We start from the raw sequence: 21,099 nt of genomic DNA, 5'->3' as shown, positions 1-21,099 counted from the left end.
ACACACACAGGTGTTGGCTGGAGAGTAGTGATCAATGAGCAGCTCAGTGGACTGAGCACTGTTCAGTAGAATGTTCTAGTCCCTCCTGTGGTGACAGAAATATTCTGTGTCTGCACTGGTCTTTATAGAACCATTGACCACATGTGGCTACTGAGTTACTGACATGTGGCTGATGCAGCTGAGGAATTGAATTTTAAATTTTATTTAATTTTAACCTACTTAAATTTAAGTGGCCACATGTGGCTAGTGTCTGCTAAATTAGACAGCACAGCCAAGTTGATGGTGGGTCTTGGGCTTCCTGGAGCATGGAGTGGGCAGGTGCCCACTCTGTCCTTGCTGGGGTCTCTCCACCACCCTGATGAGAGGTCCACAAGCAGATCTTTCTCATCCAGATGCAGCCCCCATGGTAACTTCTAGTTACTGGAATAGGCCAGGACTTCAAGACATACCTCCTCCCCATCCTTCCTGGAAGTGGGGAGAAGGAATATAGAAAGGCACAGTGATGCTGGAAGAGACAAGTCATTGTTATAGTCTTAAAGACCTTTGCTACTAGAAAGTATGATATTAAGAATAGCCTATTTAAATCATGAAATATTTTATAACTGATTATGAAAGAGAATTATCCTGGGGTAATATTTAGAGGTAATGTTGTGAGATAATCATCTCACTAGTTATTTGAAAGTAGGGGTTCTGTGGGGGACCCACTTTCTTTCCCTGAAGATGGTTGCTTAATTATAAGCAGTGCTCTTAAGGTTTTTTTTTTCATTTTTTATTTTAATTTATTTTTTATTTTTTTCTGTTTAAGAAATTATTTTAATAATTCTTCCTTTATGAATATTATACTTTTGTGAATAAGATTTACAGAATATATATATATATATATATATATAAAACTTATTTCTTTAAAACACTTTTTTATTGGAGTCTAGTTGATTTACAATGTGTTTCTACTTCATAGCAAAGTGAATTGGTTATACATATATTCACTCTTTTTTAGATTCTGTTCCCATATAGGTCGCTGCAGAATATTGAATAGAATTCCCTGTGCTCTAACAGGGAATAGGTCCTTATTAGTTTTCTGTTTTATATATAGTAGTGTCCCCATGGACAGAAGAGCCTGGTGGGCTATAGTCCATGGGGTCACAAAGAGTCAGATACGGCTGAGCGACTAAGCACAGCACCAGCACAGTGTGTACATGTCAACCCCAGTCTCCCAGTTTATCCCCCACTCCTATACCCCTTGGTAATCATGTTTGTTTTCTACGTCGTGATTCTATTTCAGTTTTGTAATTAAGTTCATCTGTACCATTTCTTTTTCTTACACAGTGGAAGTTTCTTTCTTCTATTATTTTAAAATATTTTTATTTATTTTAAAATTTTTATTTCATTTATTAATTTTAATCTTTTGGCCATGCCACATAGCATGTGGGATCCTAGTTCCCTAACTAGGGATTGAACCCATGCCCTCTGCACTGGCAGTATGGAGTCTTAACCACTGGACCAGCAGGGAAGTCCAATTTGTACCATTTTTTTTTTCCTTTTTTAAAATTCCCATCGAGCAATACACACACCATTGGTATTTATATGAAAACACATAGCAGGCATTCAATAATCAACTCTTTAAAACTTTCATTTTTAAATTAATAGTGTATTACTCTGTGGTGGGGATTATTAAGGAGAGGGATACAGAGCACAGGATATTAACATGACTAAGTTAGGGCCACTGTTGACCAAGAAGAAGGATTGAGTGTGTGACCAGAACCCCGGTAGGCCCAGTCTCAGAACTCTCAGTTGGGATGTTGGTGTTATGAAGCATGCCCCGTTAAAATCATGCTCCTGGGTCCTGATGAGCGGTAGACGAGAGGAGGAGGGCTTTTGCCTCTCAACAATCAGTGCTCACTTCAGAAGAATTCCACATACCAGCAGTCTTCCCACTGCAGTGAGAAGCTGTCCCTTTTGAATTTGTGGAGAAAGGTTTTTAAAAAAAATTTTTGATTGGTATTTCTGTGGTCATTCTGTCACTCTTACTCGTAAAACCGAATGGAGCCTACGTGCCAGGGACTATGCTTCAATTGCTGTCTAAATGAGGAGGAAAAATCTGTGTAGATGGACCAAGAAAACTAACAATAAAACATGCTGTGAGAGAGATCCCAGATGAGTGTCAGGCAGTGAACACGTGTCTCCTGCACTTGTCCTCAAAGACATAAAGGGCCGTCAGGTGGAAGAGGTACCATACTTCCCCTTTGGGGCTCAAGAAGGCAAAACCGGTGGTTATTTTCTAACTAAATAAATGATTTTGAAGGCCTGTTTGTGCAGAGCCCTCTGGTGAGGGAGAATGATTTAGGAGTGGAAAGCTGAGCAGAAGATGAAGATGTGACTGTCGCTGCTAGTTGTGGGGAAATTCATTTAAGTCGAGAGAAGAGAAAACTTCAGAAAGTAGAAGAGGCCACATGAGCAGATTAATCCCCTTTGCTGGAGGGGTCCCCAAAGAGACTTCCTGCATCTTGAGTGGGGAAGAGGGAATTCATGCTGCTAGAGCATGCATGCATACATCTGTGCTCAGTCATGTCTGACTCTTTGAGACCCCATGGAGCACAGCCCGCCTGGCTCCTCTGTCCATGATATTTTATGGGCAAGAATACTGGAGTGGGTTGCCATTTCTTTCTCAAAGGATCTTCCCGACCCTGGGATTGAACCTGTGTCTCCTGTGTCTCCTGCATTGGCAGGTGGATTCTTTAATCACCATACCACCTGGGAAAGAGGGGACTCATGCTGCTGGAGCAGGGATCAGCAAATTACTGACTTTGGGCCAGATCCTTTCCCTACCTCCTGTTATGAATTTTTACCGGGACGCAGCCATGCCAGTTAAGTGGACAGGGCTGCATTCATGTTGTAACCATAGAGGTGAGTAGTGACAAGACCACGTGACCTACAAAGCCTAGATTATTTACTATCTGCCCCTGTATAAAAAATGTTTGAGGATCCTAAAGAGGGTTGGATACAGTGATACGTAAAATCCTTTCTAATTCTCCGAATGTAAGGGATTGAGAGAGAAGGTCATTGTATTGGCAAGGGATTGACAGAGAAGGCCATTCCATATGACCACTTGGGCAGATCTCAAGGGGAGTAAGTCAGTGTACCTGGGATGCTGCCAACAGACTCATTCCAACATCCATTCATTTGTTCATTCATTCATTCTTTTTGCCTCCAATGTGCTGTTGGCCAGTGTAGACAGTAAACTGAGCCATTTTTCTGCCTGCTCTTGGTAAAGTAAGCACAAATTCTGGCATGAGCTGTTGGCATTTTGATAAGAACTTGCCCATATGGAAATACTCATTAAGTTCACTGTTTATAATCAAGTTTTATGGAGTTATTTTATTTTAAGTATAATAGTTTCACCTAGACACAACTTAGAATTTATTCATGTGTTTGGTTTAATTGTAGGATGTGAGAAATGGTTGTTCTAAAATGAAAACCTCACTGTATTGGCAGAAGATGCAGCTCCTGGTGTTAAGAATAGGATGTACATTACTATTCATGCCTTTTTAATTGATTAGCCTTTAAGGCTTCTGGAAGCCTTTAAAAGTTGTTTTGTCAACATTAGACCAGCTGCTGTGTAATTATGGTAGCTCTTCTTGCAGTTAAATTCTTTTAATAACGTGTTCAATCTGCCGATGCCAAAGTGCTTTGAACCTGTGATATATACTATAGAGAGCTTTTGTTTTTACTTACAGATGGTTGGTGCCATTTTTCTGGGCAACTCTGTAGAATTTTCACAGAAATTTTAAAGATGAATTACTTCAAATGGGAGGCAAATGAATCTGAACATCAGGTTCCTCCTCCCCTCTATAAAAATTGTTCATATATGACTTGAATTTTGAACTTGACTCGAAACAACCTAAATATGCTCATTAAAATAAAATCTGCTCCTTGAGACATTTTAAAGGCTCTTTTCAAGCCTGATTCTAAAGCTTGTAAATCAAAACTTCCTGGCACTGGTCAGATGATGGTAAAAGCAGTGGGGCTTGTGATAAAGATCGTTGCTTAATGAGGAACCGTGCACTGTTGTTCTGCCCTCCATGCAGGACACGGAAAGTTCACTTAGAAAACCAAGTTCGAATTTAGCACTGTGTTTTGCTATTTTTAAAAGGAGTTCTATCCTGAAGTCTGGCATGAGAAGGTATAACTAGGTAGGGACTGGTGTCTGAAAGATGCAAACAGAAGATTCTGGGCTTCTTTCCTCCTGATCCACTCTCTTCCCTGCCCACTTTGTGCCCCATTTCTATGGACAGATGACACTGGTGCTTAAGGGAGGTGAGAGGTGCGGGTGGTGATGTGGGTGGCTATGGAGGTTGCTCCTGACAGCTCAAGCCTTTCGGGTCACTTCTTCCCTATGGCATTTTAAGAGAAAAAGGCAAGGTAGCACCTGGAGGAACAAAAGACTAGATGGGGCCACAGCTGTCTCTCTCTGGCCTCTTTGTCCCTTGTTTGTTAAGGAATGCATCTCTGTTGGTGGAAAACTGTGAAGTGAGTCCCTCAATCGCTTGTGTTCATCCTTTCCCTCCACTTCGTGGTGTAAGGGGGCTGGGAGAGAAATTGACACTTTACTGTATGAAAAAGCCGGTCTGTTTCGAGATTAAGTAGGTGTTCAGGAGTATTAATAATCTGCTGAATCTGGAGAAGAAATTCTGGACAGTGTTGGCTTTTATAATGGTAGAGTCTGCTGAAAATTATTTCTTCCATTCATTTACTCAATGACGATTGGTTTGCCTTGGGAGCTCTTGAGCCCTGAGAATTGACAGGTTTGAGAGGTTTGAGAACCCAAGAACAGTGAGATGTAGGGCATTTGTGTGTTTTGAAGTAGCTGTTGAAACTCTGTTCTGAAGAGAACCAGAGTTTGTTTAATTAAAAGTTGCTTAGGTTAATTATATTTTTTCCTGTGGCACAAAGTTCATTCCTGGTAAATGGCTTCATCTTTTCAAAGGTATATTGAATGTTAATACAGGATGTTTTTAGTGTTTCAGACTGGTAGAATGGGCTACCCAGATGTGACCCAAGAAAACTAGCATGAGTCTTAATGTTCTCTCTCTAAATATCAAAACTTGTTACTATCATTATGTATTTTTGATGATGTCACCTTTTGTGAAGGTACATAGTTTTCATTGATATGACAGGAATGAAATCTGCTTACCAGTGTCAATTCTAATTGCTTGCATGAAACCTTGTCTTCTAATCAATCTTATCACATCCACATTTTATTTGCTTTCACCTACAATGCATATCGCATTAGCATTTTATATGCTTTCTCAAAGTCTCACATACAGTTTTAGAAAATTAGAAACTTTGGAAATTTCTCAGAGCTGCAAAATTGTTCCACAGTCGACTCACATCATCTCGAGATTGCATTGAATCAGGGAGCAGAGATGTTGGGTTTAACTTCTGGTGCTAAAACTTGATAAGCGTAAACCTACATGTATATGTATGTGCATGTATACATCCACGAGTGATCAGTTCCTAAAGAATCCCACAATCAGCGAGACAAAGGACTTGTGCACACTCAGATGGCTTTGGAATCTTAGAGGTCTCTGCTTCTCAATCTACTCATCCCTCTAAGTTTCCTATTATATTCATAGGTACTCAGGCATTAAATCTTTTTATTATTTTTATCAAATATTTTGATTCTTGTTTACAAGCAGTGAATATCTAATTTTAACTCAAATATTTAACATTAACTAATAAAATAACTCAAATTAATTTAGAAAATTTATTTTTCAAGGATTATCTTGTGTGTGGAGCAGAATGGATCTTTTTCTTACCCCTACCTTATTCTTTTTGGACTCTGTAAGGATTTGCCTCTGCACTCTGGGACACTGTGCTTAACTAAGAGTGCATTTTTATGATGTTGGACTGTGTCACCTCTCCCTTAAATGAATAAATGGAGGATTAATTAAAGGAAGAATCAGTCAGTAAAACTGCTGGAAGACCAAGGCTATATAACTGGGTCTCAACAGCAAGGATTTGAATGTATCCAGTAGCCTTTTCCTATCTCTTGGTTTCTCTCACCTTGTTTTCATTCTTTCTTACTACAGCCCAGGTGCAGAGAAGGTGTCCTCCGATGCTCCTGAGATGTATACATCTCATAGTTTATGCCACCACGTGGGACTGACTCATGCTCTCTCTGTTCCCAGAATCAGTAATCCTGAAGAAGAGAGCTGATTGGCCTAGCCTGGAACAGATGTCAACTTGGACCAATCAGCTGTGCCCTAGGTAGAACCACATTGTACTTGTCACTGATGGCTCCTTTTCTTTCGGTTGGTAAAAGGAGACTCAGTGTAGGCTGGGGAAGCTTGAAACACGTTGAGATGTTTTCCTTCCCCCATTTGTGGGCACATCACCTTTTTCTCACTAACCATGACTACTGGCCTCTTCCAGATGCCTTCTTTTTGCTGTCCCGTCTACCTTGCATGCCATTGCTTTTCACAGTTTAGTGAATAACCTGGGACAAGACGTAGTGTGAATAGGAGAGTTCCTGGGTCAGTGATTTAGAGCAGGTCTCTTCTGGTCTTTTCCCTTGAGTCCCAGTGATGCCCCTCTTCCTTTTCAGAATGCCGAGAGAAGTGGCAGTGCAGGAGAAGGCAGATGAAAAGGTCAAATGATGAAGCTCGAAAAGGTCAAATGATGAAGCTCGCAGTGTGCTTTTGGCCCAGGAGATAATGTCCTTTTCTAAAGGCTAAATGTTTTCTCAGGATGAATAGATCAATCACTAGTCCAAAATTTCATGACTACCTTAGGAGATATTTGATTCTTTATGTATGTATAACATATGTTTATGTTGGAGAAAATGTACTTTGGGTTTTGCTATATTTCCTAAACTCCAGGAGTTGGTGATGGACAGGGAGGCCTGGCGTGCTGCGATTCATGGGGTCGCAAAGAGTCGGGCACGACTGAGCGACTGAACTGAACTAATATTTCCTAATTTGTTTTCATTATCCAAATTCATTTGCACATACTTTTTAGGCTAAGAAAAATTTCTAAACCCACTCTAAACATGTGACTCTTCAAACATTTAGAGGGATCCTCTGTGTGTTCACTTAAATAAGAGTCATTCTTTTGTTCCCCCAAGTTAATGGTACTCACTCAGCTCACTCATGTTCTGCTTCTGACAGCCATTCAGCAGTAATGCATCCCCAAAGGAGTTGCAGTTGATTTCTAAATCTTGTGTTTTCAGCTGCTGCCTAGTTATCCTGCCCTGATTGGCATTTAACCATTGAATTAGATTTTTCTCCTACTAAAGGGAGCTTTATGAGCTTTAACTTTGAGTGCCTGTATCACAGTCTGATGTTTGCGTTATAACTGACACTGAGTAAGCACTTTTTGCTCAAAATTGCCTTGTCTTCTAAGATTGAGGGAGGGTTTAGATGCAGCTCCCTGACACTCTCTCTCAGGGTCCAGTTGAGTGTGCTTCAGGGTGGCTCTGTAGGTGAACACATTAATAATAGTCTCACCCAGCACATGTTAACATGTTCACTTTATTTCTGCCGTCAATGGTGATCATACTCCCTGAGAACTGCTTCCCTGGGCTTATTGACTGATACGACCATAAATATGTCTCTGAAGGCTAAAGCTGTAGCTGTTTCAGCACAGATGGAATGAAAATAAATGTCCCACTGTGTTAGTATTACAAATTATAATCCAACAGTGGCATGAAATTTAAGGTGGTGATAGTTTAATTCTGGGCTTGCCAGGTGGCACAGTGGTAAAGAATTCGCCTGCCAATGCAAGAGATGCAAGAGACACAGATTCGATCCCTGAGTCAGGAAGATCCCCTGGAGAAGGAATATTAGGCAACCCACTCTAGTATTCTTGCCTGGAAAATCCCACGAACAGAGGAGCCTGGCAGGTTACAGTCCATGGGGTCACAAAGCATTGGACATGACTGAGCGCGCACACACACACACACACACACACACACACACACACACACACACACATACAGTTTAATTTCTACTCTTTTTTGTTTACATAATGGCAGAATGACTAGAATTTTAAAAAATTAATCAAATAAGTTTTGCTGACCATATTGTGTACATGGTTCATTGTTTGCCCTGAAAGTCATGAAATATTTTATATTTAAAAAACAGCACTACCTCTGGACATTCTTACTTCTAATTATTGATAATAAGCAAAATTATTCTCTGGGTCTATAAATGGATTTTGAGGAAAGGAATATATCTTTGCCTTAGAGATACTAAATCATGATGTTTCTTCTTCTGTTATCATGTGCATCCATTCAGTCAACAAATATCAATTGGGTACCTGCCTTTTCTACTTCTGAAAACTTAAAATTAAGGAGATATGGGCGAATAACAAACTTCCAATAAAGAATTATAGACTTGAGAGAAAGTGCAGTGGGATGCAAAGGAGGGAGTGGTGGAGATCAGGGAAGGCTTAATTAGAAGATGACAACCGAAGGGGGCCATCTGCCCTGGGGAGGACAAGAAGGAAGAAAGAAGAATGTGAATCGAGACACAGGCATAAAGCAGCACAATCAACTGAAAGAGGTCATATGTTTGAACAAAATTAGGGTGAAGGGCATGTGTGGCTATAAGTGGAACATGGAAAAAGTAGGATAGAGGCCTCACCAGCAAGTGGTTTTACATATATATTAATATATATAACATATATATCTTATTTGGACACGTGTATATGTACATACACATGTGCATACATACATACACATGTACACATGCATATATACACATATGAACATACTTGTGTGTATCCAATTATGGAATAGTGATTTAATTTTGGCTATTAATATTTTCAGTCTTTTTGTTACCTGTTCCTAAACTTAAGAGGACGTGAATTCTCCTGTCATCCTGCCTGGGGAAGCATAAGAATTTTGTGGGGTAGAAAAGAAGGGTGCAATTCATAATTTGAAAAACGCGCAAGATTACTGGGCTAAATCCCTGTGCCCACGCCACTAAGAATTACAGCTAAACTCAATAGAAGCCACTGAATAGTTTTAAGTTATTTTGCCTTTTAATACCAGTGACCTCATTAGAGTACTATCTCAATTTATTATTCTTTGAATAAAAGACTTTAAAAATTACTTGCCTCCTCCCTCTCTAGGCTCTCATGATCCCCCATGTAATTTTTCAATATCCAATAAGAAAACACATTTTTGCCCTGTTGGCACAAACACATTTTAAAGACTAATAGGAAAGGAGTATTTGGGGGACAGAATATAAAAATGAAGGTGGAACAGAAAGTAGAAGCTATTATTTAGTTTCCCATCTTTGATTTTCATGACACAGTTCATTTCTAGGATGCCTATGGGAGTGTCCAGGCCAAGTGAGAGAAGCAGTGTGGGGATAGTATGGCAGGCACAGTACCTTACACATAGTAGGCCTGCAGTGGTTGTTCATGCCCTTGTCCTCCCCTTTAAAGCTCTAGCCATTTTCTTTTTAAAAATCAGAATCCATCAGAGTCTCTTTTAGTGGCTAATATCAAGAGTAACTGGGAGAAGTGTTTGAGAAGAAAATAATGACTCAGATGTTAGACCTGTATAAGTTAAAATGAGAAGGAAATTGAATGATTATCTAATACCCCCACCTCTCACTTTGTTGAGAGGGAAGCCAAGGTCCTGAGAGTTTGAGCAACTTATTCAAACTCATAGAACTGATAAATATGAGGAAAGGACCAGAGCCCAGGTCCTCTGACTCCAAATATCAGATCTTTTCAGTCTCTCAGACACGTCGATGTTGTATTTGCATACTTTCCATTTTCAGTAAACATTCAGTTACCCCTCCATAAAGGTTCTAATCAGTGCATCTGAAACACATCCCTCCATTAACTGCCCTTTCTTTTTCTGGGTTTTTTTTTTTTTTTTTTTTGGACCATTTAGTGGCATCAACATCCACCAGCTGCCTGAGCTAGTCATTTCAGCATCTCTTTTGTCTCCATCTTGTATTCACTTGGTTCTGTTGATTTCACTTTGGAAATGTGTCTGAAATCCACTTTGCTTTCACTTCCTGTATTGCTTCCTTGATTGAATCTTTCTTCTTTTCTTCTCAGGACAATTCAAGGAGCTTGTAAGCTAGGTCTGCCTTCTGCAATTCACTCTCCTCACTGCCTGCAGAGTGTTCTTTGTAAAACACACATCTGAGCGATGGGTTCAACAGCTTTCAATGTCTTTTAATTTCGTAAAGTCACTCTCTTTCACTGTGGCCCTCTATGATATGACCTTAGTGTCTCTCTTCAACATTTCCTTCTGTCATTTTCTCCACCTTTTGTCTCCCAGGCTCTAATCACACCAGCCTGTTCAATATTCCTAGCTTTTTCATGTGTTTTCCTGGAATGCCCTTAACCACAAGTTTAAACACATATTGATACCTGATTCTAAGTGTCACTCTCATGAGGCCCTCTCTTCCTTTCTTGGTTGAGATACATGGATCCATCTTAATCCAGAGCACTTTTTTTATACTTCTGCAATAGCCCTGAGTGGTGGTGTTTGATGAGCGCTAGAATTCGTTTTCTTTTTTAATAATATGCTTTACCAATATTTTTTTAAAAATAAGTTTTATTCAATAGTCTGAACTCCTTGAGCTCAGCAACTGTATCGGATTCATTGGCACCTGAGGTAGACTAAATAGTGATCCCTCCAAAATGTCCAAGTCTTAATCCCTGGAGCCTGTGAGTGTTATCTTCCATGGCAAAAGGGATTCTGTAGATGTGATTAAGGATCCTGAGATGAGTGATTGTCCTGATAGTCCTGGTGGACCCACTGTAATCACAGGGTCCTTATAAGAAGGAGGCAGAAGGGTCGGGGCAGAGAATGTGGTGTGATGAGCAAGTAGAGGAGAGTGGAGATAATCAGTAGAAGCAGAGGTTGGAATGATGTGCTTTGCAGATGGAGGGAGGGGCCACCAGCCAAGGAATGCAGGTGGCTCCTAGAAGCTAAAAAAGGCAAGGATTCTTCCTTAGAGCCTCCAGAAAGAACACAACTCTGCTCACCCTTGATTTTAGCTCAGTGAGACCTGGTTCAGACTTCATACCTCCAGAACTAAGAGATAATATTTGTGAAAATGCTTTGAGATGTATCAAGCACACAGGTATGCTGTTTATCATTACATATTTTGTTGCCTGTATATTGTCCACATTCTTGTGGACCAGGGTTACATGGCTTATTAGCTATGATAGCTGACTCATTTGATGAGTATGTGCTTAACCTACTCGATGAACACATTTGATAAAAATAAAAATACCCATTTGCCCTCTGAGTTATCATTCTTATATTTTGGATCATTGATACTAAAAACCTTGAGCTCACAATTTAGTCTCTGGCATAGAGCTTTTTTTTTTTTTAAGTGAATCCTTCTCATCACGCTCCTGAGGGAATGTTGGTATCCTATAGCCTGTAGGAGGGTAGGGCTGATAAAGGCTTGCACGGTGATTTCAGCAGCTTTTTAGTGGGGTTCTTTGGGATAGTGAAAGTGAAAGTTGCTCAGTCATGTCCGACTCTTTGCGACCCCATAGGCTATATAGTCTGTGGAATTCTCCAGGCCAGAATACTAGAGTGGGTAGCCTTTCCCTTCTCCAGGGAATCTTCCCAACCCAGGGATCAAACCCAGGTCTCCTGCATTGCAGAGATAAGGGGGCAATGAATCCATTGAGGATGCTTTTTGTTTGTGGTGGAGAATCCTAGGCTGGGGCTGAATTGCAAATCCTGGGGCGTCCTGACTCAAGGAGATCAGCAGTTTACAAAGAAAGCCAGTGAGGTGAATGTGATTTTTATTTTTTCTGCCTGTCCTGCCTTTGCCTACAAGATTACTTTTCTTTATGGTGCTTTAATTGCTCATTGTCTGCCATTTGGTTTTGAGGTTAGTTGAGATCATCAGGACAAGGGAAGGCTAAGATGTGACCTACCCAAACTTAAACTGATTGGCAAGTTCTCAACTTTTTGAAATACTGACGAACTGCAGGATATCTGGTTGAGATTGAGATGACACCTGCCTAAAAAGGAGCACTTTTTAAAATAATTTATTGTTTCTTTTGTTTAACCACCCATAGTGTATGGTCTACAGAGCTCAAGTGTTTGATACACGTTCAAGGCAATTCCAACTATACTGAACAGGTAATATCCCAACATAAAATGATAGTGTGATAGGAATCCTTAAGTGTACATTTTTGTTCCTCTATTGGATTATTTCCTTGGGATGAATTCTTAGATGTAGAATTAGTCAACCAAGGGGATGAACTTGAAAATAAAAGCAAAGTAAAAACCAAACAAAATGAAAAAATAATTGGTACATATTAACAGATTGCTTTCTTTAAAAACTGTATTAATTTACATTCCCACTAGTAGTGTATGAGAATGCTTATCTCACTGCAAGCTTGCCAATGCTCACTTACTCAACAAATATTTATAGAGTTCATACAATCTGCCAGGTTCAGACATTTTTGAAAAGTTTTCAAAAGTGCCCCAGGTGATTTGAAGTGTAGCTAGGCTGAGAACTACTGGTTTGGTTGATGGAAAAAAGATAAGAATGGGGATTTTCTCTCATCACTTCTCTGTGGTCTGAATGTCTTCCTATCCCTTTAAAATAGATCAATTTTATTAGGTCATTGCTGTTTTATTTACATAGGACATGCTATTCCTACAAGCAGCACTTTCACACTCAGTCTGATACCATCTTGAGGCAATAATTCATAGTAGTGTCAACTATGGGCTTAGTAATATAATCCACTGCCCACACAGAGCTTTCCAATATTCAAATACTTCTGTTGGGTGGTGTTACCTTTCATCTGAGCAGCAGCTTCTTGTTTGCAAAGTGCTTCACCAATATGATCTCATTTAACTATTGCAATTACCTTGTGATTCTGGCATTTTTTTCTTTTCACAGAAAAGGAGAAAGACCACAATTATTAAGTAACTTTTCTCTAAGGTCACACAAGTAGTGATCATGTGTTAGGTGCTGACTCAACACAGGTCTTTTGACTTCAAGCTCAGAGTTTCTAATGCTGTGTCATAACCTACCATTGGGATTTCTCTAGTTCTGCTCCAGAAGTGGAGCAGTTCTGGAGCAGAACTGGATCCTAGTTTATTCCAGGATCCAGTTATTGGGTTATTTTATGTTACTTTATTTAGTGTCTGCAGGTTTCACCGTGCTGTCCTTTGCTCATTTTCTTCCCTGTGTGCTCATCTACAATTCTAAGCATCTAGAGTAGTGTGTCTCAGCTTCTTTTTTTTATTATTTCTCCCTCACCAGGGGGAAAAATAATTTAAATTTTTTCTAATGAGAGAAATTAAATACTAAGGAATAAGATCTTATCAAGTAGGATTAAGTTTTGGAGGGCCACCACCTATTGTTATATGTAAGATATTTTTTGCCTCCTAAAAACCAATTCTCATCTTGGTGGCCCAAAAATGCTGTTAATGGACAAACTAACTTAGATGACCTTAACCCTGACTGTCAAGGCAGAGGTGGAACTTACAGATGAAACTGACATATGTGTGTTGTTGGTAGTGGTGGTTTAGTCACTAAGTCGTGTCCGACTGTTAGGGGCACATATTAAACTGACATTACTCTTTACCAAAGTCTGTTTCAGTTCAGTTCAGTTCAGTTCAGTCGCTCAGTCGTGTCCGACTCCCTGCGACCCCATGAACCGCAGCACGCCAGGCCTCCCTGTCCATCACCAACTCCCAGAGTTTACCCAAACTCACGTCCATTGAGTCGGTGATGCCATCCTCTGTCGGCCCCTTCTCCTCCTGCCTTCAATCTTTCCCAACATCAGGGTTTTTTCAAATGAGTCAGCTTTTCGCATCAGGTGGCCAAAATATTGGAGTTTCAGCTAGAAAACTACAAACCAACTAATCACTTAAAAGTCAGCAGTGCTTTCATATGAATTGCTAATGATTTAAATTTGCATTCCACATGATCTAACCACCTGGATATCAAACTTGTTTTGGTTTTCCAGATGCTGTGTAGGTCATATAAGATTACGTCTTCCCTTTTGACCCACTGCCTACTTTTTTATGAGCTTTGTATGGGCTGTTGCCTACCTGTTGCCCCAGCTCTGGGCTCAGCTTTTAGATTTATTAGTTTCAGATTTGTGGCAAGTACCTATGTTTCCATGGACAGAGGAGCCTGGCAGGCTACAGTCCATGGATTGCAAAGAGTTGGACACGACTGAGCATGCACACACATATGTTTCCGTTTATAATGTCAGAGAAATAAATGCTGGCATGTTCAGAGACAGGAAAACACTGTATTGGTAGATAAAGACTGTGCCATGTTGGGCTTGACTGGCTGCCACCAGCTCTGGTATCCTCTGACCTTTGGCAAGATTGTAAGTGGGAATCAAGGGCTCCAGGTAGCTTCTGTTTGTTTTTGCAAGAGAGCCAGATCTGAGAGGTTTGAGAAGATGCCAGATTTCACAAACACAGAGCCAAAGAAAAGAACAAGGATGACAGGGAGGGACCAGGCATTGGGGAGGGAGGAGTAACTTGCAGGGAGTAAAGCTTGGCAGAAAATCAGCTTTCATTTATTTCTGTGGGTAGAATATTCAAGATTAACATGCTAATTTCTTTATTGACGTCCAACAAGATTTTAAGTCATTTATCAGGGTTCATAGAGTGCCTATTTTTAGAAGTCCGAATAAAAGTAAATGAACCATGAATGCTAACATGCATCTAACAAATTTAATAAGATTTAAAAGTTAAATAAACCATTGGAGCCTGCAGTTTTCTCCAGAGCCCCTTTACAAGTTTTAACCTGGTTTCCTTTTTTTTTTCTCTTCTTCATTTTACACAATGTTTTCTGTGACTTCTTTAGCCTCAGCATTTAGAACACTAAAGCTTGTTTTTAGAGGAAATTTCATTTTTAGTTGTGATACTGAGCAATGGACTCATATGCCCGTGGGGTGTAACCAAACTCTAACAGTGGATGTTTGCAGCAAAGTAAGAGAAGGGAATGGCAAACCACTGGAGAAGGGAATGGCAAACCACTTCAGTATTCTTGCCTTGAGAACCCCATGAACAGTATGAAAAGGCAAAAGATAGGACCCTGAAAGGTGAACTCCCCAGATCGGTAGGTGCCCAATATGCTACTGGAGATCAGTGGAGAACTAACTCCAGAAAGAATGAAGAGATGGAGCCAAAGCAAAAACAACACCCAGTTGTGGATGTGACTGGTGATGGAAGTAAAGTCTGATGCTGTAAAGAGCAATATTGCATAGGAACCAGAGATGTTAGGTCCATGAATCAAGACAATTTGGAAGTGGTCAAACAAGAGATGGCAAGAGTGAACATCGACATTTTAGGAATCAGAGAACTAAAATGGACGGGAATGGGTGAATTTAACTCAGATGACCTTTATATCTACTACTGTGGATAGGAATCCCTTAGAAGAAATGGAGTAGCCATCATGGTCAACAAAAGAGTCCGAAATGCAGTACTTGGATGCAGTCTCAAAAACAACAGATGGTCAAACAAGAGATGGCAAGAGTGAACATCGACATTTTAGGAATCAGAGAACTAAAATGGACGGGAATGGGTGAATTTAACTCAGATGACCTTTATATCTACTACTGTGGATAGGAATCCCTTAGAAGAAATGGAGTAGCCATCATGGTCAACAAAAGAGTCCGAAATGCAGTACTTGGATGCAGTCTCAAAAACAACAGAATGATTTTTGTTCATTTCCAAGGCAAACCATTCAGTATCACAGTAATCCAAGTCTATGCCCGGACCAATAATGCTGAAGAAGCTGAACGGTTCTATGAAGACCCACAAGACCTTCTAGAACTAACATCCAAAAAAGATGTCCTTTTCATACTACAGGACTGGAATGCAAAAGTAGGAATTCAAGAAATAACCTGGAGTAACAGGCAATTGGCCTTGGAGTACAGAATGAATCAGGGCAAAGGCTAACAGAATTTTGCCAAGAGAACACACTGGTCATAGCAAACACCCTCTTCCAACAACACAAGAGAAGACTCTACACATGGACATCACCAGATGGTCAATACTGAAATCAGATTGATTATATTCTTTGCAGCCAAAGATGGAGAAGCTCTATACAGTCAGCAAAAACAAGACTGGGAGCTGACTGTAACTCAGATCATGAACTTCTTATTGCCAAATTCAGACTTAAATTGAAGAAAGTAGGGAAAACCACTAGACCATTCAGGTATGACCTAGATCAAATCCCTTATGACTATCCAATGGAAGTGACAAATACATTCAAGGGATTAGATCTGATTGACAGAGTCCCTGAAGAACTCTGGACGGAGGTTTGTTACATTGTACAGGAGGCAGTGATTGATATCATCCCCAAGAAAAAGAAATGCAAAAAGGCAAAATGCTTGTCTGAGGAGGCCTTACAAAGAGCTATGAAAAGAAAAGAAGTGAAAGGCAAGGGAGAAGAAGAAAGATATACCCATTTGAATGCAGAGTTCCAGAGAATAGCAAGGAGAGATAAGAAAGCCTTCCTCAGGGATCAATGCAAAGAAATAGAGGAAAACAACAGATTGGGAAAGACTAGAGATCTCTTCAAGAAAATTAGAAATACCAAGGGAATATTTCATGCAAAGATGAGCACAATAAAGGACAGAAATGGTAAGACCTAAGAGAAGCAGAAGATATTAAGAAGAGGTGGCAAGAATACACAGAAGAACTATACAAAAAAGATCTTCATGCCCAGATAATCATGATGGTGTGATCACTCACCTAGAGCCAGACATCCTGGAATGCGAAGTCAAGTGCGCCTTAGGAAGCATCACTACAAACAAAGCTAGTGGAGGTGATGGAATTCCAGTTGAGCTATTTCAAATCCTAAAAGATGATGCTGTGAAAGTACTGTACTCAATATGCTGACAAATTTGGAAAACTCAGCAGTGGCCACAGGACTGGAAACGGTCAGTTTTCATTCTAATCCCAAAGAAAGGCAATGCCAAAGATTGTTCCAACTACCGCACAGTTGCACTTATCTCACACGCTAGCAAAGTAATACTCAAAATTCTCCAAGCCAGGCTTCAACAGTATGTGACCTGTGAACTTCCAGATATTCAAGCTGGATTTAGTAAAGGCAGAGGAACCAGAGATCAAATTGCCAACATCTGTTGGATCATCAAAAAAGTAAGAGAGTTCCAGAAAAACATCTATTTCTGCATTATTGACTATGCCAAAGCCTTTGACTGTGTGGATCACAAGAAACTGGAAAATTCTGAAAGAGATGGGAATACCAGACCACCTGACCTGCCTCCTGAGAATTCTGTATGCAGGTCAACAAGCAGCAGTTAAAACTGGACATGGAACAACAGACTGCTTCCAAATTGGGAAAGGACTAGTCAAGGCTGTATTTTGTCACCCTGCTTATTTAACTTATTTGCAGAGTACATCATGAGAAATGCTGGGCTGGAGGAAGCACAAGCTAGAATCAAGATTTCTGGGAGAATTATCAATAACCTCAGATATGCAGATGACACCACCGTATGGTGGAAAGCGAAGAAGAACTGAAGAGTTTCTTTATGAAAGTGAAAGAGGAGAGTGAAAAAGTTGGGTTAAAACTCAACATTCAGAAATCTAAGATCATGGCAACTGGTCCCATCACTTCATGGCAAATAGATGGGAAAACAGTGGAAACAGTGAGAGACTTTATTTTCTTGGGCTCCAAAATCACTGCAGATGGTGACTACAGCCATGAAATTAAAAGGTGCTTGTTCCTTGGAAGAAAAGTTATGACCAACCTAGATAGCATTTTAAAAAGCAGAGACATTACTTTGTCAACAAAGGTCCATCTCGTCAAAGCTATGGTTTTTCCAGTAGTCATGTTTAGATGTGAGAGTTTAACTATAAAGAAAGCTGAGCGCTGAAGAATTGATGCTTTTGAACTGTGGTGTTAGAGAAGACTCTTGAGAGTCCCTTGGACAGCAAGGAGATCCAGCCAGTCCATCCTAAAGGAAATTAGCCCTTTATATTCATTGGAAGGACTGATGTTGAAGCTGAAACTCCAATACTTTGACCACCTGATGCAAAGAACTGACTCATTTGAAAAGACCCTGATGCTGGGAAAGATTGAAGGTGGGAGGAGAAGCAGACCACAGAGGATGAGATGGTTGGGTGGCATCACCGACTCAATGGACATGAGTTTGAGTATGCTCTGGGAGTTGGTGATGGACAGGGGAGCCTGATGTGCTGCAGTCCATGGGATTGCAAGAGTGGAACACAACTGAGCAACTGAACTGAACTGAGGATTCTTTTGCAGGGTGCCCAGCAAAGGAGAAGGAGACAAGTCACAGAACCACTCCACCTTGGTCTTGGAGTTAGGGATATTTTAAAAGGGAAGAACAAAGAAATGGGTTAATCACATCTTGTGACATTTCTGTGACAGTTCTTAATTGTAGCTTTGGAATCAGGATATTTCTGGCTTACGATTATCTGGCCAAGTGCTCTCTGGCCAAGTGGACTCATCTTGGAGAAGCAACCTCAGTTATACCTTAAGGATGATATCAACAATAGCAATTTTAGTTATCAAGATCAGCAGTCTTCTTCATAGGATTGAAGTCAGAGAGGACAAGAAAGGAGTTGGGATCCTGGCTCACATGGGTTTACTCTCAATTTACACAACAATCACGGCTGAAAAACATAAGTGAGAATGTCTGGCCCTGCCAAGGGCTTTTCCTTCTACCCATGGCTTTATTTACCAGAGGATCTGGAAGATTTTTCCATGCATCTTACATGTGTATGTGCTCAGTCGCTTAATTGTGTCTGACTCTTTTCAACCCTATAGACTGTAGCCCACCAGGCTCCTCTGTCATAGGGATTTCCCAGGCAGGAATACTGGAGTGGGTTGCCATTTCCTTCTCTAGGGGATCTTCTTGACCCAAGGATTGAACCTGCAGCTCCTTCATTGGCAGCTGGATTCTTTACCACTAAGCCATCTGGGAAGCCCTCCATGCATTTTAAGCCAGGCTAAATGAAGTTTACCAGCACAGTGGTTCAAGGGACATTTATGTAGAGAAAGGAAGAGAAAGTAGACTTATTTGCTAACACATAGTCTAAAGAAATAGGTTTCTTTTCCTGTAGGAAGTGTTCTGGTTTAGTTCATCAAAGGAGGATGGTATCCACAAGACTTTCTTACCCTCCTACCCTCCCAACACTTCGCACTGAAGAGTAACCAAGTTTTCCTTCAAGTTTAGGAAGCAAGACTATGGTCGATGATAATTCCTCCATCGTATCAGTCACCAACATTTTTTGAGTGCCTTTTGTGTCAGGAATCATTCCAACAAAACCATGACTGCCACTTAGCCAGCATCAGCAAGCCTCATCAGCTGATACGCTCAGCACATGTTTAGCTGAGGTGCCAAAGGGTGCAGAATGCAAGATTCTAGTAACAGAGATGCTTGGTAAGACTTATTTTGTCAATCCTTCCAGACTTCGGTAAATCTTCACAATACTCCCAGTCAATCCTAATTTGGGTTTGGGATTTCTCTTCTTGATCCTGGGGAATGGTATTGGACAATTGAGGGAGCAAAAACAAGCCCCAAGGACTCTGCTTCCCGTGCAAAAAGGCTTTAGAAATTCCAAACCCTGGGGAGGTGTCTCTTTGGACTTCAGGTCTCAGGAGAGGCTGACATCCCAGGGGGTTGACTTCCCTGGGTTCTTTATTAGAATTGGCCCTTATTCTGGACAGAGGACAAATCAGGGATTGTGCCTTAAAAATAGAGATTTAATAACTTTTCTCCAGGGTAAAGTTATAATGGTGAATGGGTGCCTGTGAAGCTTTATCCAGATTTAAGCTGCCCCACCACAGTTCATCCTTGTTAATTCCTAATACTTGTAACACGACTCACCTGGTAAGACCTTAAGCCTGATAAAGTCCCACTCCACTATTAAGACTGTAACTGTACACTGCACTCTTGCTGTCACACTTCTGTCAGGTTGAAGTCTCTGTTTGGATCAAAAGAGTACCCTGAGTGAATCCTGCAGATTAGTTATCCAGATTGGCTCAAAGCCCATGAGTAGAAATGTTAATCCCTGTGTTGTCTTAAATACCTAGGGAAAGTTCATGGGGACAGCTTAATCTGGAATGCTGTGTGGATTTCATTCTCACTTATTAATTAATAAACTCTTGTAGGCTTGAGACTTGAGACTCTGGAGCTGAACACCTGACTTAGGTGACTCCAGGATGTTATTGTCTTAAAGCTGGTCTAATCATTAACGTACAGGAACATTTGAAGAGTTTGATATAGTTTAGGAAAAAAATCATCTCTATAAGTCAATTTGTATGGTGTTCAAGAAGAAGCAAAATGAATCCACTGTAATAAAGGCCTGAAAAGTGATTACCTGTGGAAAGAGTGGAGACAGGGCAGAAGATGAGCTTTCTGGAGTATAAGAAATGTTCTATATCTTGCTCTGGGTGGGAGTTACATGGGGACATGCTGCTGCTGCTGCTAAGTCACTTCAGTCGTGTCCGACTCTGTGCGACCCCATAGACGGCAGCTCACCAGGCTCCTCTGTCCCTAGGATTCTCCAGGAAAGAGTACTGGAGTGGGGTGCCATTGCCTTCTCTGACATGGGGACATACATAATATACAAATTCATGGAGCTATACATCAGTGAAAAATAAAAAACAATTCTCATCTAAGAGTTTATGCCATCATTCTCCAAGCTCATAGACATTGTTAACCACTCTCAGAGTAAGCCTTTGGAAGGTTTTAAGATCGTGTTTAAGATTTGTACTTTAAAGAGCTCTCTTTGATTGTTGCTGGAAAAGAGATGGAGTGAAAGCAGCAACAAGGGCTTGGGAGGTTAGTGCAGTGGTCCAGCAAGAGACAGTGGGCATTTGATTAAATGGTAGTGGGGAGAGAAAGAGATGGGGTGCAGGAGCTGGAAGTGTTGAGGATGACCCCCAAGAGTCCAGAAAGGTAGTGTGGATGGAGGGGCCATTGTCTAGAGATCAAGAATTCAGCTGAAGGCAGGTTAAGTTTCAGATGCTTGTGAGCCAGCCTTAGAGATGACAAATAGGTAATTAAGTAAATGAGTCTGGAGCCAGTAAACAGGTCTAGGCTGAAGTTATAAATTTGTGAATTGCT

The 21,099-nt window shown here is 40.6% G+C and overlaps 1 protein-coding gene across 22 annotated transcripts in view; it reads left to right on the top strand.

Moving 5' to 3' along the window:
- LYPD6 (LY6/PLAUR domain containing 6) overlaps positions 1-21,099 on the top strand; it is a 131,770-nt gene that overhangs the window by 17,166 nt on the left and 93,505 nt on the right. For 2 of the 22 annotated variants that reach the window (XM_081582952.1, XM_081582967.1), the window contains exon 3: positions 12,073-12,136. The exons of the other annotated variants lie outside the window; for them this stretch is intronic. The gene's annotated coding sequence lies outside the window, so the exon portion shown is untranslated. The remainder of the gene's footprint in view (positions 1-12,072; positions 12,137-21,099) is intronic. 22 annotated transcript variants of the gene reach the window in all.

The sequence above is a fragment of the Giraffa tippelskirchi genome, chromosome 3 (genome assembly GCF_054371585.1).
Source record: "Giraffa tippelskirchi isolate mGirTip1 chromosome 3, T2T-mGirTip1v1.2.pri, whole genome shotgun sequence".
NCBI lineage: Eukaryota > Metazoa > Chordata > Mammalia > Artiodactyla > Giraffidae > Giraffa > Giraffa tippelskirchi.
The sequence above is the reverse complement of the archived record's forward strand: the minus strand, read 5'-3'. Positions and strand labels throughout refer to the sequence as shown.